This window comes from Bos grunniens, chromosome 22 (assembly GCF_055505025.1).
Source record: "Bos grunniens cultivar Pamir isolate PY7600 chromosome 22, Bosgru_T2T1.0, whole genome shotgun sequence".
In the NCBI taxonomy this organism is placed as follows: Eukaryota; Metazoa; Chordata; class Mammalia; order Artiodactyla; family Bovidae; genus Bos; species Bos grunniens.
In genome coordinates, this window is record NC_141186.1 from 830428 (window position 1) to 856386 (window position 25959).

The 25959-nt window shown below is 43.5% G+C and overlaps 1 protein-coding gene, 1 long non-coding RNA gene and 1 pseudogene across 7 annotated transcripts in view; 2 read left to right on the top strand and 1 right to left on the bottom strand.

The window, feature by feature from the left end:
* Positions 1-25959, top strand: part of VOPP1 (VOPP1 WW domain binding protein) — a 205702-nt gene that overhangs the window by 30613 nt on the left and 149130 nt on the right. The window lies entirely within an intron of this gene.
* On the bottom strand, positions 60-1819 carry LOC147347914 (large ribosomal subunit protein uL23 pseudogene; annotated as a pseudogene).
* On the top strand, positions 6145-7830 carry LOC147347915 (uncharacterized). Its single transcript, XR_015150820.1, has 3 exons — positions 6145-6258; positions 6999-7096; positions 7705-7830. It is a non-coding gene; the product is annotated as an uncharacterized LOC147347915 (long non-coding RNA).

Here is a 25959-nt window from a genome sequence, read left to right on the forward strand (position 1 = left end):
GGAGCTTTTGGTCTAGTGCTGTGCCCTCTCCCCAGCGTGGTGTTTTCTGGTGTCCTCCTTCATTCTGCTCCGCTGTTCTGGCCCCTTGACTCCAGCCCTGTGGTCCTCAGCGGCGTGGGCTCTGGGAGCATCCTGGAAAGCAGCCAGTTTTGATATGGATGACTCAGACACTGCTTCCCTGGTCAGAGGAGTCTGTCCCTGCAGTTACCCTGATGGGAGTGGGTGAAAATGAGCATTGCCCTGATTTGAGAGCACCATTTTTTTTCCTTCAGAAAGAATAGGAGTGGAGGCTTTTAAATATATAGGGTTTTTTTTTTTTTTTTTTAAGGGAAGATTTCTTTTAGAACAATCCCTTACTCTCTTGTCTGGAAAGAAGCAAAGTGTTCTTCATATAGTTGGATGTGTGTCTGTTTAGAATGTAGTGTTTGGATTAAAGGAAGTGGATGAAGCCTTGCATGCATAGGCAGATGCCTCATTGTTTTGTTTATTGAGCACAGAGCATTAGCCAGTGCAGCCCTGCTCCTCCCAGCCGCCCTGGGGAGACTGTGAAGGTTGAATAGATTATTTCTTAGGGTGGGAAACATGAAAAGATCTCTAAGAACATGGATCTCTGGTTCTGTCCCAATTGCAAAAATGATGTTTGAGGGTCACTGCCTTCCTTAGTTTCTGTCTGGTTGTGTCACAGATTAGAGGATTTGGGTAGAAATTAAGCCATATTACCAAGTCTATGTTCCATGAAGTATGGATCCCTGACCTGGGGGCCACTTGCTCTGAGGGAAGGACAAATGGTAAAAGGACTTGAGCCCTTGCTAACCTTTTTGTCCCATGACTGTCTTAATAAATGGGCCTTTGCTTTAAGAGCCTGGGTGTTTTTTTTTTTTTTTTCTTTTTCTTTTTTATACTGAAAACTTTTATTATATTTGGAATTAACCAGCTGGACTCAGTTTGCTGCTGCTGCTGCTGCTAAGTCACTTCAGTCGTGTCTGACTCTGTGCGACCCCATAGATGGCAGCCCACCAGGCTCCCCTGTCCCTGGGATTCTCCAGGCAAGAACACTGGAGTGGGTTGCCATTTCCTTCTCCAATGCATGAAAGTGAAAAGTGAAAGTGAAGTCGCTCAGTCGTGTCTGACTCTTAGCGACCCCATGGACTGCAGCCTACCAGGCTCCTCTGTTCATGGGATTTTCCAGGCAAGAGTACTAGAGTGGGTTGCCATTGCCTTCTCAGTTTAGATGATCTAATTTTGTTGGCAACATCCAAAGCATCATAGTCAAGAGCCACTCGAACATATGCCTTCTTCTCTCCATCAGGCCTGATCACAATTTTCACTTTGGCCATGTTAATGTCACAGAGCTGCTTCACAGCCTGTTTAATTTGGTGCCTAGACATTCACAATGGATACCAATGTGTTATTGTCTTCTGTTTTCTTCATGGCTGACTCAGTGCTGAGCAGGAATTTGATGATGGCATAATGGTCAAGTTTGTTTCTCCTAGGGGCACTCTTCTGAGGATGTTTGGGCTGCCTCCTGAGCCAGTGTTTCAGGCTGCCGGAAGGGGGGTAACATTTGGATTTTTTTTTTTTTTTCTTTTTGTGGCTGTGGATGCCTTTCAACACTGCTTTCTCGGCCTTTAAGGCCTTTGCTTTGGCTTTGGCTTTAGGAGGGGCATGGGCTTCCTTTGTCACCTTCAGCACCATCTTTGTGAAAAGGAACCTGGATATTTTTAATGCTTGGGAATGGTTTACGGTGAACTAGTCTTATCTCCTCGCCTATCTCCAGCTGAGCTATTTCAAATCCTAAAAATGATCCTGTGAAGGTGCTGAAATCAATATGCTAGCATATTTGGAAAACTCAGCAGTGGCCACAGGACTGGAAAAGGTCAGTTTTCATTGCAATCGCAAACAAAGGCAATGCCAAAGAATGCTCAAACTACCACACATTGCACTCATCTCACACGCTAGCAAAGTAATACTCAAAATTCTCCAAGCTAGGCTTCAACAGTACGTGAACCAAGAACTTCCAGATGTTCAAACTGGATTTAGAAAAGGCAGAGGAACCAGAGATCAAATTGCCAACATCTGTTGGATCATAGTGAAAGGTTGCTGCTGTGAGCCATGTGCTGCACCAGGATTTGTGACCTCCAGAGGAGAGGATTTTGATCCAGGGCCAGAGACCAGGCTTGACTAATGGAGCTTTTTATGTAACAGAACTTTATTAAAGTATGAGAGAGATAGAGAAAACTTCTGACATAGACATCAGAAGAGGGAAGAAAGAATGCCCCCTTGATAGTTTTTAGCAAGGTGTTTTATGTCTGTTAGCAAGCTTATTAATCAGATAAGAGAGACCTCAGGGCTGAGGGAGTTTCACCAGGCCCCTCTCCCACAATATGCATTTATGAGATAAGATGGCATAAGGTATGTCATCCCCCAGCCATAAAACAACTGGAATGAATACTGGTTTGTTGAGCCGTTATCAACCCAAGGTTTGAGAAAAGAAAGTAGTTAGTCTTAGGGGGAACCATTTTGAAGAAAGGCAGATTCCAAAGCAAATAAATAGTTTCATTAACATAGCCTAAGAAAAACATTTCCTTAAGGAAAACACATTGGTTAGCTCAAGTCAGAACCAGGTGTCCTCAACACAGAATTAAAAGAAGACTCTTTTAATTTTGTGTAGAGAAGGAGTAGTCTGCCACTTGCAGTTTATTTCTCCTGCAGCTTGGGGACCTTTAGCCTTTCTACCTGTTACCCTCTCAATAGAAAAAGCAAGAGAATTCCAGAAAAACATCTGCTTCATTGACTATGGTAAAGCCTTTGACTGTGTGGATCACAACAAACTGTGGAAAATAACTTGAAGAGATGGGAATACCAGACCACCTGACCTGCCTCCTGAGAAATCTGTATGCAGGTCAAGAAGCAACAGTTAGAACTGGACATGGAACAATGGACTGGTTCCAAATTGGGAAAGGGGTATGTCAAGGCTGTATATTATCACCCTGCCTATGTAACTTATATGCAGAGTACATCATGAGAAACGCTGGGCTGGAGAAAACACAGGCTGGAATCAAGATTGCCGGGAGAAATATCAATAACCTCAGATAAACTGATGACACCACCCTTATATGAAGAGGAACTAAAGAGCCTCTTTATGAAAGTGAAAGAGGAGAGTGACAAAGCTGGCTAAAGCCCAACATTCAAAATACAAAGATCATGGCATCCGGTCCCATCACTTCATGGCAAATAGATGGGGAAACAGTGGAAACAGAGAGAGACTTTATTTTCTTGGGCTCCAAAGTCACTGCAGATGGTGACTGCAGCCATGAAATTAAAAGGCGCTTGCTCCTTGGGGGGAAAAAAAGCTATGACAAACCTAGACAGCATATTAAAAAGCAGAGAAATTACTTTGCCGACAAAGGTCCGTCTAGTCAAAGCTATGGTTTTTCCAGTAGTCATGTATGGGTGTGAGAGTTGGGTATAAAGAAAGCTGAGCACTGAAGAATTGATGCTTTTGAACTGTGGTGCTGGAGAAGACTCTTGAGAGTCCCTTAGACTGCGAGGAGAGCCAACCAGTCCATCCTAAAAGAAATCAGTCCTGAATATTCATTGGCAGAACTGATGCTGAAGCTGAAGCTCCAATACTTGGGCCACCTGATGCAAAGAACTGACTCACTTGAAAAGACTCTGATCCTGGAAAGATTGAAGGCAGGAGGAGAAGGGGACAACAGAGGATGAGATGGTTGGATGGCATCATCCACTCAATGGACATGAGTTTGACCAAGCTCCAGGAGCTGGTGATGGACAGGGAGGCCTGGTGTGCTGCAGTCCATGAGTCTCAAAGAGTTGGACACGACTGAGGAACTGAACTGAACTGAGTCCTTCTCTTTTATCAAGCCTTTAGGTAATTTAAGGTCCATTTGGAACACCTGGTCTCCGACTGCCTGAACTATCCTTTATGTGCTGGCAAACCTCTCAGATGTCCTTTCTTTCTGTCAGGCAGAACCCACAGAATCCACTTCCAGTTCCTACAAGGCCCCGTGTTTCCAGCTGGCCAGTCCCATTCTTGTCACTCCAGGCTGATCCAAGACATAAACGGTGATAAAACAAGATGCCCCCATCTCCTTCCTAAGATCGTAGACTTTGTTGATTATTGGGAGATGCTGCTTCTTCATTATTCTGTAGTACCTATTTCAGAACCCATAGTATTTGCCAGCTTTTCCTCATATTTTGTTTACTCCCAGCTTCACCTCATCCTAAGTAATGGGAAGGAAGGTGGTGATCCAGAACAGTCTCATCACATGACAGACAAGTCAGTGGCGGCAGGAGGAGGGAGAGGGTAGGTACCACTCAAGGCCTAGTTAATTGTTGATAGGCCTTTGGGCTTTTTCACAAAAGGCTAAAAAATCTTGCTTTTTCTGTAAAGTTTCCTTGTCATAAAACTACTGTGGGCCAAACAAAACACATACATGGGCGCTAGTTGGAGATAACTGTTCTCAGCTCAGCTTCTAGTAAGGGCTTGAATGATTGGTATACTTATTTCCAGGTCTTTAGAGGTCACTGAAGGAATTTTCCTGCTGTTTCTCAAGTTTACATGGTTCTGTAACTCGCAAGAAGCTGGCAGGATTTATCAGGATGCAGAGACTTAAGTTTAAATTATTGATCCCTGCATTTAAATGTCGCAGAAGATAAGGACTTCACTATAAAATTAGCGAAAATGTCCTGCCTCAGTTCTCCATGTGGCATCACAGTTAGACAGAACCTCAGAGGCACCTGGGCACCCCTCTCCTCTTCCTGCCTCGAGGGGAAGAGGGTGACCATGGTCCACTGGGATCTATTTGTGAAATCCCTGGAGTCTCTTTTGTCTTCCTCTCTAGTCTCAAAGCTGGGGCAGGGTTTGACCTGGATGTTAATAGGCATTAACTGAGAGGATTGAAATGATACCCAATGCACCAATATCCAGCTCTGCTTCCTAGATCTGTGACCTGGGGCTGCTGAAATCTGGGTCAGAGGAATTAAGAATTGCCCAGCCTTCTGCCACACTGGGCACTTGGCACAATGTGGGTCAGAGCTGGCCCTCCACTTCCTTCTGTGCTCATGTGTGGATTCACTCATCTGCACCCCAAGACCTGCCCATCAGCCATGCCCTAGAAGCTTCCTCTCCACCTCTTAACAGAGGCCAGAATCCTCAGGGCCGGGCTGAGGGCTGGTCACCCCACTACAGCACTTCCCCACCCCTGCTGCCTCTGCTCCTTGTGTTTGAAAGCCAGGAGCCTTAATTCAGGTTTTGTTGTCATTGTGGTTGTTTATTTGTTTTGGCATAGTACATTTCTATGTTTTTAATCAGTCTTTAGGAAAATTTTAGATTTATAGAAAAGTTGTGAAGCTAATATAACATTCCTGTATACCGCTTACCCATTTTCCACTGATTTAACATCTGATATTGCCTCACTATATTTGCTGAAGAAAAACAAGCCTGCATTGATAATGTTACTATTAATTAATTAACGTCTGATATTACCTCACTATATTTGCTCATGGAAAGCAAACCTACATAGATGATGTTGGTATTAATTAAACTTATGGCTTTATGTGAATTTCACTAGTTTTCCTGCTGAGTTTTCTCCTGTTCCAGGACTCCATGTTGAATTTAGGCTTCAGTGTTTGGTGTTGCCCCAGTTTCCTGCCTGCCTTTCCCTTTTCTTTACACGTTCTGTTTGTATAACCATTTTCAACCTGGTGAATTCCCCACGAGAGATTATGTGCTCATTTGCAGGCTAATTTTGAAATATGAGAGCTTTAATCCGCACCCCATGATAGAACTGTCAGCTTGGAAGGTGTATAGCTAACACAGACATGGGTGGGGGCTTCTCAGCGCCTCTGAAGCAGAGCAGGAGCAGGTGCTGCTCAGACACAGCTCTGCGACCCCGCACTCTGTCAGTGTATAACCAGCGTGGCTCATGAGCCTGGACTCCAGCTGCAGTCACATCTGCTTTATTTTCCCAGTCACACCAATGTGTCATCATACCTGTGTTTATCTCTAGGTGAAGTCAGCTGTGCCCATCCAGCCAGAAAGTGGGAGTGGGAAAAGACACTGTGGCCCAAGCTCAGGAGCACTGGCTGTGTTGAGGCTGGGGGACACGGGAGAGGCCGTGGCCAGGCACGGACGGGCAGGCTTCGCCACCAGAGCCCCAGGTTCCTCACCCAGTCTCGGCTAGTACCTTCTTTGGAAGAAGCCATGTTCACAGCTGACTGTAAATCACGTTTGCTGTATGTAGTGGGTTTATTTTTATTATTTTTTGTTTTTAAGAAACTAACATGCATATCAATGGAAAAGTTCAGTAGTACTAGAGTTTAAAACTAATTACAGCCCCCTCATGCCTCTGCCATTGATGTCTGAAAGGCAATGAGCTTCAACTTTTTAAGTTGGTTCTTTTAATATTTGCCTCCAAAGTTAAAACTAATGTGCATATACTTCTAGCTCTCGACTCTAGACTCCTAGCAGTGTTGGACGTTAGTTTTCAGGCTCTCTCCCTCTGGCATCTCAGTATATTTGGTTATTGCTATTGCTAAGTCACTTCAGTTGTGTCCAACTCTGTGTGACCCCATAGACGGCAGCCTACCTTATAGCAGTAGACATATGGTGTACTAATATTTTCTCTTATTGTACTGCTTTTTTGTTTTTCCTTGAGTTCAAAACAGCCTTATGTCTTCATTAACTTTGTTCATCTAGACTGTATGGTTGCGCTCCCAAGGTCTCCACCAGCTCTGTAGAAATCCTCAATAGCATCTTTCAGAGATTAGCATCAGATGACATTTGTCAGTCCCAGTTCCCTTCTGGGGAGATCCTCCCTGGAACTCTGAATTCTCTTTCATGCCAACCACACTGTGTCCTCCTTGGGAAGAGCATGCCAATATGAGAATGATGATTGTTTTCTAAATTGTTTTCTGTTGGATGGATCATGGGGTCTTATGGCTAATATTGTTTCTTTCTGCCTTGGCTTTGAAAGGTTGTTGCTGAACAAAAAGACACCAGGATTCTTGGCCTCCGGAGGAGAAGAATTCAATCCGGGGCCAGAAACGAGGCTTGATCGCTCAGAGCTTTTGTGTAATAAAGTTTTATTAAAGTATAAAGGAGAGAGAAAGCTTCTGACATAAGCATCAGAAGGGGGCAGAAAGAGTACCCACCTGCTAATCTTCAGTTGGATGTTATATAGTCACTAGCAGTTTGTTAATGAAAGAAAGGAATGCCTTAAAACTCAAAATGGCACCAGGCCCCTCACTCATAAGATGCATTTTGGGATAATCTTGGCACCAGATGATTCATCTCGGGCCATAAAATTAACTTGAATCTTATAGAAGGGCAGATTACCATACAAATAGTTCGTTTACATAGATTAGGGGAACAATGTCTGAGTATAACATTCGGGTTTGTCAAGAAGGTTCTGAGCCATTAGGCGGAACTGACTTGAAGACAGAGTCTGGGGTAAATGCATAGTACATTAACATAGCTTAAGACAAACATTTCCATAACAAAAATGCATTGGTTAACTCCAGGTTTGAGAGTAGTTAACTTCAGGTGAAACCAGGTGTCATTATGGCAACACAGTATTTCAGGAGAAACCTCCTTTTAAATTTGTATAGAGAAGAAAAAAAATTTCTCTAGTTTGTTTCCTCCTGCCGCTTATGAGAGATAAAAATGTCTGACACTTGCAGGCTATTTCCTCCGCTTGGAGACCCCTGGCCTTCCTGCCTGTTACCCTCTCAGCTTCTGGAAGCTGGGGGCCTATCTTCTTCCCCCACTTGCCACACTGCCACAACAACCAACACTGTGTTATTTTGTGTATGTATTTCATTCCAGTTTCATCATATTTTCCTCTTCCTGTTCCCTTTTTACTCAGCTGTCATTTTTTAAAAATGTATCTTAGAAATGAACATAAATGAATACATGCTTGTTTTTCTTATATTTTTAAAGAAATTTTATCAAGATGTAATTCACGTATCATACACTTTGCTTGCTTATATAATTATATAATTGCTTGCTTATATAATGCTTGAATATATAATTCAGTATTTTCTAGTATATTCACAGTGTTGTGCAACCATCATTGTGATCTAATTTTAGAATATTTTTTGCCTCCTGAAAAAACCCCATAACTCATTAATAGTCAGTCACTCCCCATTCTGCCCCATCCTATGGCCAGCCCTGAGCAACTGCTAATCTTTCTGTCTCTCTAAATTTGCTTATTATGGACATGTTAAATAAATGGAGTCATACAATATGTGGTCTACTGTGACTGGCTTGTTCCCTGTTATAGCATGTATTAGTACTTCTTTCCTTTTTCACTGGGCTTCCCTGGTGCCCAGGAATAGATCAGAGTATTTATTCAACAGTTGATGTGCTTCTGATTTGCTTCCACTTTTTTTTGCTATTATAAATAATGCTGTTGTGAATATTTGTATACAAGTATTTTTTTATGTGGATGTATGTTTTAATCTCTGTTAAGTATATACCTGGGAATGAAACTGCTGAGTCATATGCTGTTTAGCCTTTTGAAATCAGCCAGACTTTTTCAAAGTCTGAGAATGGCTGCACCATTTTATATTCTCAGAAGCAAATCCTTGTAATTGTGTCTTTTTTTTTTTTGAATCATAGTCATCCTAGTGAGTGTGAAGTGGTGTCTCGTTGTGATTTTCACTTGCATTTCCTTAATGACTAATGATGTTGAGCATCTTTATATGTGCTTATTGGCCATCTGTATATCTTCTTTGGAGAAATGTCTATTCAAATGTTGCCCATTTAAAGAACAGTTTTATTGAGTTATGATCGACATACATGCAGTTCACCCATTTAAAGTGAACAAGTCAGTGGTTTTTAACATTCACAGAATTGTGCAATTATTGCCACAGTAAGTCTGAGAAGTTAGACTAGTTCTCATCACCCCAAAAAGAAACTCTGTACCCATTAACAGTTATTCCTTTGTCCATTTTTAATGAGTTGTCTTTTTATTGTTGAGTTTTAAGACTTCTTTATACAAGTTGCTTATCAACTGTCAGACTGGCAAATATTTTCTCCCATTCTGTGAGTTGTGTTTTTATTTTCTTGATGGTATTGTTTTCAGCAAAACAGTTTACAATTTTGATATGGTCCAGTACTCTTGCCTGGAAAATCCCATGGACGGAGGAGCCTGGAAGGCTGCAGTCCATGGGGTTGCTGAGGGTCAGACACGACTGAGCGACTTCACTTTCACTTTTCTCTTTCATGCTTTGGAGAGGGAAATGGCAACCCACTCCAGTGTTCTTGCCTGGAGAATCCCAGGGACGGGGGAGCCTGGTGGGCTGCCGTCTATGGGGTCGCACAGAGTCGGACACGACTGAAGTGACTTAGCAGCAGCAGCAGCAGTAGTTTATTTTACTTTTTCTTTTGGTACATTTGTTTTTGGTGTCTTTGTCTTGTGTTTTTAATTGGTGTTTACTTCTGTAGTCTCCTCAGATTTTTTTGAGATCAAAGTCATTCATAAAAATAAATAAGAAAGTTGTGTGGCAATGGCATGAACTCTGTCCACGTGCATCTCGGCAGGGAAATCAGTAATGAGTTTTTAATGTTGAAGCCTCGGTAGAGGCAGGGATCTTTCTAGAGTCTGGAGGGATCAGTTGCCTTCAGCTATGCTTCCCTAAATCTTTCTTTCAACCCCTCTCTCAGGTTGGTGTGGGGCTGGGCAGCAGGTAGAAACTGGAGGAAACTTGATGAACCTCTGAAACAGTATCCAGGACTGTCCCCTTCACCCCTTCGCTCGTGCTTGGGGTGGCGGGGCGGGGGGGTGCGTAGGTGGGTCTGAAGAGCACAGACTGGGATCCTTCTGCAGACAGCTCTGAACCACTTACAAGGATGGAAGGGAAGTTCATTTATGTTATGAGCTCAGAAGAAATGGGTTGGCTACCAGGTAGTTAGCCACATGTGCACCATTATTTCTGTGAGAAAACAGGCCCTAGATTCTAAATCATCAGTTCAGAAATAGACTTTTAAAAAGTGCTCTGTTTCTAAGTTGGTTCTACCTGTGCCTGTTCGTTGGTGTTCTTTTCCGTAGCTGTTCCACCCATGGGGTGTGTGTGTGTGTGTGTGCAGTTTTATGTCCATTTTTTTGTCTGCCTATGAGCATTACTATCCTAAGATCCTGGCTGTAAGGCAGCATGCCCAGGGTGGCCATCCCCATTCAGACCCCACAGCCTGTCAAGGGAGAACGTGAGCTCGGCCAGAGGCTGGTCTGAGTGGCTGTAGCCCTTTCTCATGAAGAGCTGATTATCCAAGTGTGAATTAGAGCTCTTTTTTTCTCTTCCTTCCAAACTCACATTTGGTTGTTTCATGGCTCATTAGTTTTGTTTTAAGGATGGGCAGGGAAACATGAATAGGGAGAAACTGGAGCTTTTTAAAAAGTGGTGGATATCAACTGAAATGGCATTGTTAATTTATCTAGGGATTTTATCTGTGTTGATCTTGTTCCACGTTTTCATAGAGAATTGATATGATTTTTTAAAACAAAATGAATGCATACATATGGTTAATAAGGAGTGTGAAACTGAACATGATGGCCTCTCCCCCTCCCTATTACCTCCCCAACTCTAGACTCTCTGCAGAGGTAGCTACTGTTAAATTTCTTTTGTTTCCCTGTGAATTTTTAAAGTATTTATATATTAGATAGTTTGTTAAAAGTGCACAGATGGTATCATATTATACACAGTCTTATGCATCTTTTTTCTTCTTTTTTCATAAGAGGTATTTGTTGAAACTGTTTCCATGTTGGCATGCACAGACCTGCATCCCCCTTGGAACTGCAGAATATTCCTTTATATGAATGGTTGTGACTCTTAATCTGCTCTCTTGATAGACATTTAGGTAGTTTCTCACTTTTTGCTAATACAGTGCCCCATGAAACTCTTGGGCAAGTGTCTATCTTTTGTAAGTTTGAATTAATGGATTATTATATTTGCCCTTAAACCATAAAAGGTCCTGGTTTCCAGTGATTCTTAACTGGGCCATGGAATCATGAGGCTTTGGGTTGTAGACTGATTTGTTGTATATGGTTTGGGAGCAGTCTGATAGGAGAGAATAGAATTCAGATTTTATTTTTGAGAAGATACTTGAGCATTAAGTTCAAAAAGGACCCAAGCATTATTGTCTGTTTTGTAGTGCTCAAACATTTATGCTTACATTTTGTGTCTTTGTAATGCTTTGGAGGCTGAAAGGACCTTGATTAGCTTTGCCTGGATGTGGAGATGGACTGGAGGGAGTAGCTTGGTTAGAGAATACAGTCCCAAGCAGGGGAGTAGGGGCAGAACTGGTGAACTGCACCCACTCATTCTGGTCTATAGGAAAAGACCACTCAATGTTTCCTGTTCTAGAAGTACTTTTGCAGTGAGATGGAGACATGGTCTGTGGAGTGGATCAACATTAAAAGTTCTCACAGTGTCAGATGGTGAAGACAGGTTTCTTGAAGTGCAAGGTCTGGATGTATGGGAGTGTGGCAGAGGGCAGCTTGGCATGACTGAGCTGGACAGGGGTTGGGCATTTGGTTCTGACTGTACAAACCTCTCTGCTCAGACTACAGTTTCCCAAGCAGAGCTGTTGACCTCCTTGTTGGCTTGTGGAGAAGAGCTAGCAAGACAAACAAAAGATGTGGGCAGGTAAAGACTTTGATCCATCCGGCCACTGCCATCCCCACCTGTCATGACAGTCAGGACTTACTAGTGCTTACTAAGTGGATTTTGGGAGAATTAACTTTTGTGGGTAGTTTTGGAGTTGAATTTTCATTAAACGCTTTGGAGTAGTTGGAGTGGGAGGACCTGGGAGAAAGGAAGGTGATTGTTTCTTGGTGGCCAGTGAAAGGGCGGCAGACCCAATTTCATGCTTTTACACACGTTATCTCATAGAATCTTTGTAATATCCTCAGTGAGGTGTTTGCCATTATCTACCTTTAACGGATGAGGGTGTGAGTGGAGTCAGAGTTTTACTGATGATTGACCTGTAATTGGTTTCATTTCTGTGAGCTATAGATGGAAGGTAACTGTAGGCCTTCCACTGACTGCACTTTTTTGCTCTGTGTCTTTCCTGGAGTCCAGTGTGATGTTGAACTGAACACTCATTAGAGCGGTCATGGGGCTGTTGGTTGAGTTTGCTGAAGCCTTGCCCAAAGTTTGGATTTCTGTTCCCGGAAGAGTATTGTTGGGTGTTATACATTATCCTCCCAAGAACTTGAATGTGAAGCTACTTGTCTGACTTATATGCTTCTGCTTGCTCGAAGAATGATGGCGTGATCAAGTCTTCCTGCTGGGTTTGGTTCATGTCTATTTTCTCATAGTGAAAGCATGCTCAGGAATGTTGTGTGAGCTGCCTCACCTGAGAGATGCTTGATGAGGTTCGTGGCTGTCTTTCTTGGCTTTGCTGAGTACTTGGGGTGCTCAGGGCACACAGACTGAGCATGGGGAAGCAACCTTTTTCCCTATAAGTCCAGCTGGCTCCAGAAGAAGTCCTGACAGACAGTCCTTTCCAGTTAGGGAATTAGACAGGGTTAGGTTGAAAGGTCTTTGACTCACCATTGACATTCAGCCTGTTGTCGGAAAATGGCCAGACTCTTCCCTCCACATGCTTCTGTTGACTTGAAGTTTCTATTAAACCCTCCAAACTTCTGAGGCACAACTTTAAAATCCAATTCTTCTGCCAGTTCTCTTGCCTCCTTCCCCAGTTCTGCCACAGGAGCTATGTTTCACAGACTACAAATTCTGTTCTGTTCACTTTTTGTGACGGTTCTGCCTAGTTAGAGTGCATTTCCCGTCTGGCAGGGAGTGGCGCGATGTGCCTTTATTGATCCAGGGAAAGCGTGCCTTTCCTACTGCTGACGTCCAGTCATCAGAGCTGCTGCCCTGCCATTGCTCTCCCCAGTGCCCCAGCCAGTGTCTTCCACTAACAGTGTTCTACTCTCATATCAGTCTTACTCTTTAGTCCTGCACACGTCATCTGCTTTCCGTCACTCAAAGGTGCCCTGGGATCTCATCTCACCTTGTTCCCTCAGCAGCCCCCACAGCGTGTTGTGCTTTCGGGTTCCTGTCCTCACTGTGATGAATCTTAATTGGAAAGTGAGCAGGGCTGGGGACCAAACACCCCAGGAGTGGGTGCGCAGGAGTATGGAAGAGTGGAATCCCCAGGTAAAGAATATGGGCCCTTGGAGACAGCTTCATACCAGCTGCCAGGTGGGCACCACATGCTCCCTGACATACTGAGGATGGTCCCTCCCTGATCACATCATGGGGAGCCCACACCACACTAAGTATCCCTCCAGGCTCAGCAATCTACCCATTGATACATTTTTAGGAATCAGTTCAGTTCAGTTTAGTCGCTTAGTCGTGTCTGACTTTTTGCGACCCCATGGACTGCAACACACCAGGATTCCCTGTCCATCACCAACACCCAGAGCTTGCTCAAACTCATGACCATCGAGTCGGCGATGCCATCCAACCATCTCATCCTTTGTCGTCCCTTTCTCCTCCTACTTTTACTCTTTCCCAGCATCAGGGTCTTTTCCAATAAGTCAGTTCTTTGCATCAGGTGGCCAAAGTATTGGAGTTTCAGCTTCAGCATCAGTCCTTCCAATGAATATTCAGGACTGATTTTCTTTAGGGTTGACTTCTTGGATCTCCTTGCAGTCCAAGAGTCTCTCAAGAGTCTTCTCCAACACCAGTGTTCAAAAGCATCAATTCTTTGGTGCTCAGCTTTCTTTATAGTCCAACTCTCACATCCCTACATGACTAGTGGAAAAACCATAGGTTTGACTAGATGGAACTTGGTTGGTAAAGTACTGTCTCTGCTTTTTAATATGCTGTCTAGGTTTGTCATAGCTTTTCTTCCAAGGGGCAAATGTCTATTAGTTTCTTGGCTGCAGTCACCATCTGCAGTGATTTTGGAGCCCAAGAAAATAAAGTCTGTCACTGTTTCCCCATCTATTTGCCATGAAGTGATGGGACTGGATGCCATGATCTTCGTTTTTTGAATGTTGAGTTTTAAGCCAACCTTTTCACTCTCCTCTTTCACCTTCATCAAGAGGCTCTTTAGTTCTTCACTTTCTGCCATAAGGGTGGTATCATCTGCATATCTGGGGTTATTGATATTTCTCCCAGCAATCTTGATTCCAGCTTGAGCTTCATCCAGCCCGGCATTTTGCATGATGTACTCTTCATATAAGTTAATAAGCAGGGTGACAATATACAGCCTTGACGTACCCGTTTCCTGATTTGGAACCCTTCTATTGTTCCATGTACAGTTGTAACTGTTGCTTCTTGACCTGCATACAGATTTCTCGGGAGGCAGGTCAGGTGGTCTGGTATTCCCATCTCTTTAAGAATTTTCCACAATTTGTTGTGTTCCACACAATCAAAGGCTTTGGTATAGTCAATAAAGCAGAAGTAGACATTTTTCTGGAACTCTCTTGCTTTTTTGATGACCCAGTGGATGTTGGCAATTTGATCTCTGGATTCCTCTGCCTTTTCTAAAACCAGCTTGAACATCTGGAAGTTCATGGTTCACGTACTGTTGAAGCTGGCTTGAAGAATTTTGAGCATTACTTTACTAGCATGTGCTACTGCTACTGCTGCTAAGTCACTTCAGTCGTGTCCGACTCTGTGTGACCCCATAGACGGCAGCCCACCAGGCTCCCCCGTCCCTGGGATTCTCCAGGCAAGAATACTGGAATGGGTTGCCATTTCCTTCTCCAATGCATGAAAGTGAGATGAGTGCAATTGTGTGGTAGTCCACACAGATGTCCACACCGCACATTTAAGGAATAAAGCAAAGTCACTCAGTTGTGTCCAACTCTTTGTGACCCCCATGGACTGTAGCCTACAAGATTCCTCCATCCGTGGGATTCTTCAGGCAAGAATACTGGTGTGGGTTGTCATTTCCTTCTCCAGAGAAATGAGATAATGTAATTTAAGAATAAGATAATGTAAGATAAGATAATTTTAGGAATAAGATAATGTAAATGAAATTTCTTATACTAATGATTTTAGAAAAATTTAGAGCCCCAAAGAGAATGCTAACATCTCATTTTCTGAAAATTCAGGAAATTTTCATCTAAGTAACACAGCCTGACCCCAAACAGTGGGCACTGCAGGGAAGAACATTCCAGTGGAGATAAAGATCTAGATTTGCCTTCAGGAGCTTGTGGTCCAGAGGCAGGTAGAAGGCAGGGAATGGAAAGTAGCCCTGGGAGTGGCTGAGCCTGGAGGTCTGTCATGTTGGGCATGTGGCCAGGCCAAGGCGAGACCTTCCCTGGTTGTCTGGAGTTTAATCTGTCATGAGGAATTTTCAGGGATTCAGGGGAAACCTGTGCAGGGTAGGCTGTCTGAGCCCCACTGCTTTCTCTTGTTCATATAATGCAGTCCTATGTAGGATAAAATTATATTCCAAAGGAAGGGTTTTGTAACCTCCAGGGGGAAAAAAGGAAGAAACATGCAATGAATGGGAAGTCACTGGAGATTTGCAAGCAAGGAGTTGGTGTGCTGCTCTCCATCCTATTGGGTTGTTCTCTACAGAGCCTGGTGTAGCCCCCTGAGCCTTGTTAGGTCTTGTGAGAAAGGAGGGAGGCAGGCGTAGTACCAGCTGTGCCCCCAGCCTGGCCTTCTTGGGTGCAGGAGCTCATGAAGGCTGTGGAGAATACAGGAGTGGCCTTGGGCCTGCCCAGCCTGGGGCCCTGCTCTTCTGTCCCCACTTGTCTCCCTAGTCATCCTTATCCTCTTTACTGCTGGCAAGCTCCTACGTTCTCTATTTAACTCCTGACACCTGACATGGCTTGCTGACCAGGTAGCTGGTGTGGCAATAAGAGGAAAAGCTGGCCTGCGTGGCTAGCATGCTCTCATGGGGGTGCTGTTGTTCCCAAATAGGACCCCCTGGAGCTGGAGGCAGTGGAGGCTCTCTGCTGGTATGCTACCATGAGGTTGTATCTGATAAGGTGTCTAGATGCCAGGGAGAGGTGGAAGAAGGTCCCCAGGTCAGTAGAGAACCCTCCACAGTATTGTATCCTGGCATTTGTCATGCTCAGGATGCCTGTAAGAGGGCTGCACTGGAGAAATGAGGGAGACCTTAGGTCAAAACTGGGGAAGCTGCAGAGAAAACGCACAAGCAGAAACTGTTTTGGGAAATCCTGAAATTGGGTTCTGAGTGAGAGAGAGGCAGAGATGCAGAATGAGGCTATGGGCAGTCCCAGCTTCCCAAACAGCTACCCCAGGGGAGTAAGAATTGGTGCACTCTGCAGGCAACTGTCGCAGGACCAGGCCCTTTGTCAAAACTGCAGAGCAGAAGATTGTATGAGAAATGAAGCTGAGTCCACCAGTGGGATTTGTCATCTGCTTGTATTTGCTTTTTTACCACCATATGGTCTTCCATTTCTCCCTTCATTCTCCATTCCCTTAAGGGGAAAAAAAAAAAAAAAAACCCACACAAAGAAACTTCCATCACAGATTTTAAAAAGCAAGACACAGTGAAAACTATTAGAAATGATAGTTGATGCAGCCATGAATTAAAAGACGCTTGCTCCTTAGAAGAAAAGCTATGACAAACCTAGACAGCATATTAAAAAGCAGAGACAGTACTTTGCCGACAAAGGTCCATCTAGTCAAGGCTATGGTTTTTCCAGTAGTCATGTATGGTTGTGAGAGTTGGACTATAAAGAAAGCTGAGTGCCAAAGAATTGATGTTTTTGAACTGTGGTGTTGGAGAAGATGCTTGAGAGTCCCTTGGACTGCAAGGAGATCCAACCAGTCCATCCTAAAGGAAATCAGTCCTGAATATTCATTGGAAGGACTGATGCTGAAGCTGAAACTCCAATACTTTGGCCACCTGATGCGAAGAACTGACTTATTGGAAAAGACCCTGATGCTGGGAAAGATTGCAGGCAGGAGGAGAAGGGGACAACAGATAATGAGATGGTTGGATGGCATCACTGATTCAATGCACATGAATTTGAATAAGCTCCAGGAGTTGGTGATGGACAGGGAAGCCTGGTGTGTTGCAGTCCATGGAGTCTCAAAGAGTCAGACACAACTGAGCAACTGAACTGAACTGAGAGCTAGGAGACAGAGCTGTAAAACGTTTGCTGATAGTCTTCCAGAAATGTGTTGCATTGGGTGGAAAGCCATGGGTGTCTATAATTCTTAACAAATTGTTTTCCTTTTTAACTGAGTTCTGCTATCCTCCTCCCAATGGGTGTTTTGCTGCACCCTAGCCCACCCCAACCCACATCCTCAGTAGGAGAAAAGGCAAGGAGTCACCCAGAACAGAACATTGAGAGGGTGATGTCTCCATGAGGTCATTAATTGTAGCCACTGTCAGATGTGGGCAAGCAGGTCATTCAGACCACATGCCCTGGACTGTTTCAGGACACATTTCTTTTCATTCTTTAAGCTCATTTATTATGCAGCCTATGCATGCAAGGACCAAGTGTGAGTTACACCCATGTATTCCTGCCATCCTGTCTAGGGGAGCAAGGATGGGAGCAGCAGTTAACACCAAGTACTCTGCTCATTGTAGCCACAGAGTAGAGTCCAGGGCATGCAGGCACAGGGCTCAGATGGCACAGAGTAGTCAGTTCAGCCGAGTTCCCCCTGATAGACTCAGATCTAGGAGAAACTTCATGTTTAAGTTGAGACCTGAAGGAGAAGTGCCAGGCACTATGGGGCTGATATGGAGACACACTGGTAAGTTGAAGCTGCAGGAAAGAACAAGACAGGACTTGAGCTCTTGACCCAGGGTGAGGGGTAGGTCACAGTGCCTCTGAACATCGGGGGCCACCATATGTTCAGCCTTTAGACATGTTTTAGTCAGATCTCAGCTTCTTTTCATCTCCTGTCCTCCTTACAGTTAGAATCCAGACTTAGAGATGTATATGTCATCATACGGCCCAATACACTCTTCTTGCAAAATATAAGTTAAATAGGAAGGGGTAGTACACAGGTTAAGTTAGGAAATCCTTGTCTACTCATTTTGGCATTTTTTGCTCTTAAAGCTGCTGGTCTTACTAATCTAAGGCATTTCTGTTAACAAAAGTTGATAAGTAGATATTTTCTCCTTTGTCTGGTGGCTAAGTTTTGGGTCTGCTGGTAAAGACTTAGAACCAGTATCTGGTTTTGAATTTGAGGGGCCTATGTGATGTGGTTGGAAACAACAGTTCTTTCTCCCATTCTCACTGACTTCCCTTGTGGTCCTTAAAGCTACATTTCAGACCCTTGCCCACCCGTGCCCCCACTCTGGTTGCAGAGCTGCTCTGCTGGGCTTTTCACATTGCAGCTCGTGTGCTCCAAGCAGTGCTGCTCAAAGGGATGCCTTTCCTGGACTAGGCCTTTGGGAAAATCATCAAAAGCCTGGACTTTCTTTAGGGCTTTTGTTGAAATTGGGCCCATAACCAAGGTTGGTTATATTCGTTTATATTTGCCACCAAATAGCACTGATTTTCCATCTGTTACCACTGCTTTCACATTATTCTAATTAACTCTCCTAGTCATCAGTTTCTGAATGAATTATGTTTTGTGATATTTGGAAAATTTGTCACAGAAACCCTTTTGGCTGCAGCCCATGCATTCATTTCCTGTTGTTTTGTGCCATGAAGTTGCACCTCTGAGTATTTTTAGTAGCTAAGAACTCTCTTCTGTTGCCTTAAAAATTTGTACAAAGTGAGAATTGAGAGTTAAGTTTTATTTGGGGCAAAATGAGGGCTGAAGCCTGGGAGATAGTACTTCAGATAGCTCTGAGGAACTGTTCTAAAGAGGCAGGGGAAAAAGGTTAGGATATATGTGATTTTGGTGAAGGAGGAATACATGCAATCAAGCACATATTTTCCCATAAGTTTTCAGCTAGTCTTCTAAAACTTTGCTAATCGCAAGGAACATCACCTTGAAGGATATTACTGGTTTTCTAGATATGGGGAGATACAAGAATTGGGCTCATAGATTCTACTCCTGAAAATATCCAACTATCTGAGGACCTGTCCTGCCAGTTTTTGCCCCTTGAGCACAGAGTGCTTCACTTCTGCTCTCCACCCTGAACTCCGTTCAAGGAGTGTTGAAGGTCAGCAGCTGCAGTAGCACATGATTTAATCCTTGTAGAGGTAGGTGTGTGTGTGTGTGTGTGTGCGCGCGCGCGTGCACTCAGTTACTCAGTCATGTCCAACTCTTGACGACCCCGTGGACTGTAGCCTTCCAGGCTCCTCTGCCCATGGGATTTTTCAGGCGAGAATACTGGAATGGGTTGCCATTTCCTCCTTCAGGAGATCTCAACCCAGGGATCGAACCCACATTTCCTGTGTCGGCTGCATTACTACTGAGCCAGCAAATGCCAATTTGTAGTAGGTGCTTCTAAGGGCAAGGGGGGTGGTTTTGTGGTTTGCCTCCAAGATGGATTTTGGGTCCATTTATGCTGCAGTTGTTCTTGGCAGGTCACCCAATTTGAGCACGTTTGTTTTCATTTTGCTCTCAGAGATGCGGTGACAGCTAAGATATCTGAAGAATAATTCCTAATAACCTATAAAAGGAGATGGAGGTAGACTCTTCCATGTGGTTTCAGTTGTCATTTTCATTTTCTTCTTGACAGTGAAATCATGCCTAAAATAAATCTCATATGACTCCCTGTGAGAGCTGTGTCAGATGTTCCACAGAATAAGACTGTGGATTATTGCGGCACAGGAAACTGCATCTTCTATTCACTGCCAGGGAAAGAACAGACATAGAAACCACCTTACCTCCTGCAAACCCAGCTTTCTGCTTACTTTTTGTGTTACCTTGGCCAAGTTAGTCTACCTCTCTGAGACTTAGTTTACTCATTTGTATGTATATGAGCTCCTAATTCCCAGGGTTGTTATGCTGTTGAATGAAATTTCATATGAAGAGCCCCTGGAGGATGATAGATTCTCCACCAATGGCAGCTGCTATGTTTACCTTACAATTGAGCTGGAGTGAAAAGGTGTTCATTGTTAGGAAAATGCCAATTAAAACCACAGTGGGGTACCAGAACATCAGACGATTAGTGTGGAGAAACTGGAGCCTCATACACTGCTGGTTGGAATGTAAAGTAGTACAGCAGTTTGGGAAACAGCAGGTTCCTCACACAGTTAAAAGCAGAGTTGCCATATGACCTAGCAATTCCACTCCTAGATACCTTCCCAAGAAATGAAGACACATGTTCACACAAAGACCTCCATGTAAGTGTTTGTAGCAGCCTTATTCATAGTAGCCAAAATTAGAAGAACAACCCAAATGAATGGATAAACAAAATATGGTATGTCTATTCAGTAGAATACTATTTAGCACTAAAAAGGAGTCAACTGCTGATAAATGCAACATTGATATATCCAGATATAAAGGACTGTAAGCCATATGATTTTTATTTAATTGAACCTTTGTAGAGAAGGCAAAGCTATAATGATATAGAATTGGTCATTGTTGCCTGGGCTGCAGTGGGACTTTGTGCTTTCACTGCTGAGCACCCAGGTTCAATCCCTGGTTGGGAAACTATCACACAAGAAGTACAGCATAGCTACAAAAAAAAAAAAAAGAAAGAAAAAGAGAAAAAGAAAATGGATGATATCTACAGTTATAATTTTGTGTTTTGTAATGAGAAATATGTATTCAGTAAAGATGTCTGTTGTTAGATTAATGGAGTGACTTTTGGAAAGCCCCTAGGCAACCTAAGAATAGGGGCTGCTTCCAGGGAAACCAGCCATGTGATCAGAAGACTGGAACTTTCACTCCACCCCCAGATTTCCAGGGGAAGGGACAAGAGTGGGAAATTGAGTCCATTTACCAACAGCCAGTGATTTAATCCACTCCAAGATGGCAGAGTAAAAGGACATATGCTTATCTTTTCCTGTGAGAACACTAAACTTTCAACTAGCTGCTGAACAGCGATTAATAGCAAAATGTTGGAACCCACCAAAAAACATACCCCACATCCAAGGACAAAGGAGCAGCCTCACCAAGATGGTTGGAGGGACCCAATTGTGTTTAATCAAACTTCATACCTGCCAGAGATGCTTGGAGGGCACAAACAGAACCTTGTGTGCTCCAGGACCCAAGAGACAGGAGCAGTAAGCCCACAAGGGACTGAGCCATACTTGCCTGTGAGTGTTTTGAAATCTCTGGTGAAGTCATGGATTGACAGTGGCTTGCTGTGTGACCAGGAGCACTGACAGCAGCAGTGCTGGGAGACACAGTATGCTGGCATAAATTCTTTTCGAGGAGGTTGCCATTACCCCTATCATAGTTTGGGCTCAGGCCAAACTATAGAGAAGGAGCACAGCCCCACCCATCAGCAGAAAATTGGATTGAAGATTTACTGAGCATGGCCCTGCCCATCAAAGCAAGACTGGATTTTCCCCATAGCCAGTCCCTCCCATCGGAGAAGGAAATGGCACCCCACTCCAGTACTCTTGCCTGGAAAATCCCATGCATGGAGGAGCCTGGTAGACTGCAGTCGATAGGGTTGCTAAGAGTCGGGCATGACTGAGCAACTTCACTTTCACTTTTCACTTTCATGCACTGGAGAAGGAAATGGCAACCCACTCCAGTATTCTTGCCTGGAGAATCCCAGGGACAGAGGAGCCTAGTGGGCTGCCCTCTATGGGGTTGCACAGAGTCGGACATGACTGAGACGACTTAGCAGCAGCAGCAGTCCCTCCCATCAAGAAGTTGTACAAGCCTCTTATCCTTATCCATCAGAGGGCAGACAGAAAGAAAACCACAATCGCAGAAAACTAAACAAAATGATCACATGGATCACAGCTTTGTGTAATTCAGTGAAACTATGAGCCATGCTGTGTAGGGCCTCCCAAGATGGATAAGTCATGGTGGAGAGTTCTGACAAAAATGTCCACTGGAGAAGGAAATCCAAACCACTTCAGCATTCTTGCCTTGAATACCCCATGAACAGTATGAAAAGGCATAAAGATATGACACTGAAACATGAACCTCCCAGGTTGGTAGATGTCCAGTATGCTACTGGAGAAGAGCAAAGAATCAGCTCTGGAAGCAGTGAAGAGGCTGAGCCAAAGCAGAAATGATGCCCAGTGGTAGATGTGTCTGTTGGTGAAAGTAAAGTCTGATGCTGTAAAGAAGTTTTGCCTAGGAACCTGGAATGTTAGGTCCATGAATCAAGGTAAATTAGAAGTGGTCAAACAGGAAATGGCAAGAGAGAACATAGACATTTTAGGAATCACTGAATGAAAATGGATGGGTGGGCAAATTTAACTCAGATGACCATTATATCTACTACTGTGGGCAAGAATCCTTCAGTATAAATGGAGTAGCCCTCATACTCACACAATAGTCCAAAATGCAGAACTTGGGTGTAATCTCAAAAATGACAGAATGATCTCACTTTGTTTCCAGGGCAAACCATTCAATATCACAGTAATCCAAGTGTATTCCTCAACCACTAATGCTGAAGAAGCTGAAGTTGAATGGTTCTATGAAGACCCACAAGAACTTTTATAACTAACACCAAAAAAAAAAAAAAAAAAAAGATTTCCCTTTCATTGTAGAGGACTGGAATGCAAAAGTGAGAAGTCAAGAGATACATGGAATAACAGACAAATTTGGCCTTGGATTACAAAATGATGCAGGGCAAAGGCTAACAGAGTTTTGCCAAGGGAATCAACAGTCATAGCAAATACACTCTTCCAACAACACAAGAGAGGACTCTACACTTGGACATCACCAGATGGTCAATATCAAAATCAGGTTGCTTATATTCATTGCAGCGAAAGACGGAGAAGCTCTATACAGTCAGCAGGCAAGACTGGGAGCTGCCTGTGGCTCAGATCATGAACTCCTTATGGCCAAATTCAGACTTAAATTGAAGAAAGTAGGGAAAACCACTAGGCCATTCAGGTATGACCAAAATCAAATCATTTATGATTCAGTTCAGTTCAGTTCAGTCTCTCAGTCGTGTCCGACTCTTTGCGACCCCATGAATCACAGCACACCAGGCCTCCCTGTTCATCACCAACTCCTGGAGTTCACCCAGACTCACGTCCATCGAGTCAGTGATGCCATCCAGCCATCTCATCCTCTGTCGTCCCCTTCTCCTCCTGCCCCCAATCCCTCCCAGCATCAGAGTCTTTTCCAATGAGTCAACTCTTCGCATGAGGTGGCCAAAGTACTGGAGTTTCAGCTTCAACATCAGTCCTTCCAAAGAAATCCCAGGGCTGATCTCCTTCAGAATGGACTGGTTGGATCTCCTTGCAGTCCAAGGGACTCTCAAAAGTCTTCTCCAACACCACAGTTCAAAAGCATCAATTCTTCGGCACTCAGCCTTCTTCACAGTCGAACTCTCACATCCATACATGACCACAGGAAAAACCATAGCCTTGACTAGACGAACCTTTGTTGGCAAAGTAATGTCTCTGCTTTTCAATATGCTCTCTAGGTTGGTCATAACTTTCCTTCCAAGGAGTAAGCATCTTTTAATTTCATGGCTGCCGTCACCATCTGCAGTGACTTTGGAGCCCAAAAAAATAAAGTCTGACACTGTTTCCACTGTTTGCCCATCTATTTCCCATGAAGTGATGGGACCAGAGGCCATGATCTTCGTTTTCTGAATGTTGAGCTTTAAGCCAACTTTTTCATTCTCCACTTTCACCTTCATCAAGAGGCTTTGTAGTTCCTCTTCACTTTCTGCCATAAGGGTGGTGTCATCTGCATATCTGAGGTTATTGATATTTCTCCTGGCAGTCTTGATTCCAGCTTCTGCTTCTTCCAGTCCAACGTTTCTCATGATATACTCTGCATATAAGTTAAATAAGCAGGGTGACAATATACAGCCTTGACATACTCCTTTTCCTATTTGGAACCAGTCTGCTGCTCCATGTCCAGTTCTAACTGTTGCTTCCTGACCTGCGTACAAGATTATACAGTGACAAATAAATTCAAGGGATTAGATCTGATAGACACAACTCCCAAAGCACTATGGAGAGAAGTTTGTAACATTGTATTTGGTGGTGACCAAAACCACCTCCAAGAAAAAGAAATGAAGCAAGACAAAATGGCTGTCTGAGGAGGCCTTACAAATAGCTGAGAAAAGAAGAGATGTGAAAAGCAAAGGGGAAAAGGAAAGATAAATCCATTAAATGCAGAGTTCCAAAGAATAGCAAGGAGAGAGAAGAAAGCCATCTTAAGTGATCAATGCAAAGAAATAAAGGAAGAAATAGAATGGGAAAGACTAGAAATCTCTTCAAGAAAATTAGAGATACCAAGGGAACATTTCATGCAAAGATGGACACAATAAAGGACAGAAACAGCAACGACCTAACAGAAGCAAAAGATATTAAGAAGAGGTGGCAAGAATACAAAGAACTGTACAAAAAAGTTCTTAATGACCCAGATAACCAAGATTGTGTGATCACTCACCTAGAGCCAGACATTCTGGAGTGTGAAGTCAAGTGGGCCTTAGGAAGCATTACTACAAAAAAAAGCTAGTGGAGGTGATGGAATTCCAGCTGAACTATTTCTGATCCTAAAATATGATGCTATTAAAATGCTGCACTCAATATATCAGGAAATTTGGAAAACTCAGCAGTGGCCACAAGACTATAAAAGGTCAATTTTCATTCCAGGCACAAAGAAGGGCAATGCCAAGAAATGTTCAAACTCCTGCACAATTGCACTCATTTCACATGCTATCAAGGTAATGTTCAAAATCCTTCAAGCTAGGCTTCAACAGTATGTGAACTGAGAAGTTTCATGTACACACTGGATTTACAAAGGGCAGAAGAACCAGAGATCAAATTCCTAACATCCGTTGGATCATAGAAAAAGCAAGGGAATTCCAGAAAAACATCTACTTCTGATTCATTGACTATGCTAAAGCCTTCAACTGTGTGAATCACAACAAACTGTGAAAAATTCTTAAATAGATGGGAATACCAGACGACCTTACCTGCCTCTGAAGAAAACTGTATGGAGGTCAGAAAGCAACAGTTAGAACTGGACATAGAACAACAAACTGTCTCAAATTTGGAAAAGGAGTACATCAAGGCTGTATATTGTCACCCTGCTTATTTAACTTATATGTGGAGTACATCATGTGAAATGCCACGCTGGAAGAAGCACAAGCTGAAATCAAGATTGCTTGGAGAAACATCAATAACCTCAGATACGCAGATGACACCACCCTTATGGCAGAAAATGAAGAAGAACTAAAGAGCCTCTTGATGAAGATGAAAGAGCAAAATGAAAACGCTGGCTTAAAACTCAGCATTCAAAAAACAAAGATCATGGCTTCTGGTCCTATCACTTCATAGCAAATAGATGGGGAAACAGTGGAAACAGAGACTTTATTTTCATGGGCTCCAAAATCACCACAGCCATGAAATTACAAGATGTTTGTTCCTTGGAAGAAAAGCTATGACAAACCTAGATAGGATATTAAAAAGCAGAGACAGTATTTTGCCATCAAAGGTCCATCTAGTCAAAGCTATGGTTTTTTCCAGTAGTCATGTATGGATGTGACAGTTGGACCATAAAGAAAGCTGAGCACCAAAGAATTGATGCTTTTGAACTGTGGTGTTGGAGAAGACTCTTGAGCGTTCCTTGGACTGCAAGGAGAACCAACCACTCCATCCTAAAAGAAATTAGTCCTGAATGTTCATTGGAAGGACTGATGCTAAAGCTGAAACTCCAATACTTTGGCCACCTGATGTGAAGAACTGACTCACTGGAAAAGACCCTGATGCTGGGAAAGATCAAACGTGGGAGGAGAAGGGGAAGACAGAGGATGACGTGGTTGGATGGCATCACCAACTCGATGGACATGAGTTTGAGCAAGCTCTGGGAGTTGGTGATGGACAGGAAAGCCTGGTGTGCTGCAGTCCATGGGGTCACAAAGAGTCGGACACTACTGAGCAATTGAACTGATGACAGTTCCCAGAATTTTCCCAG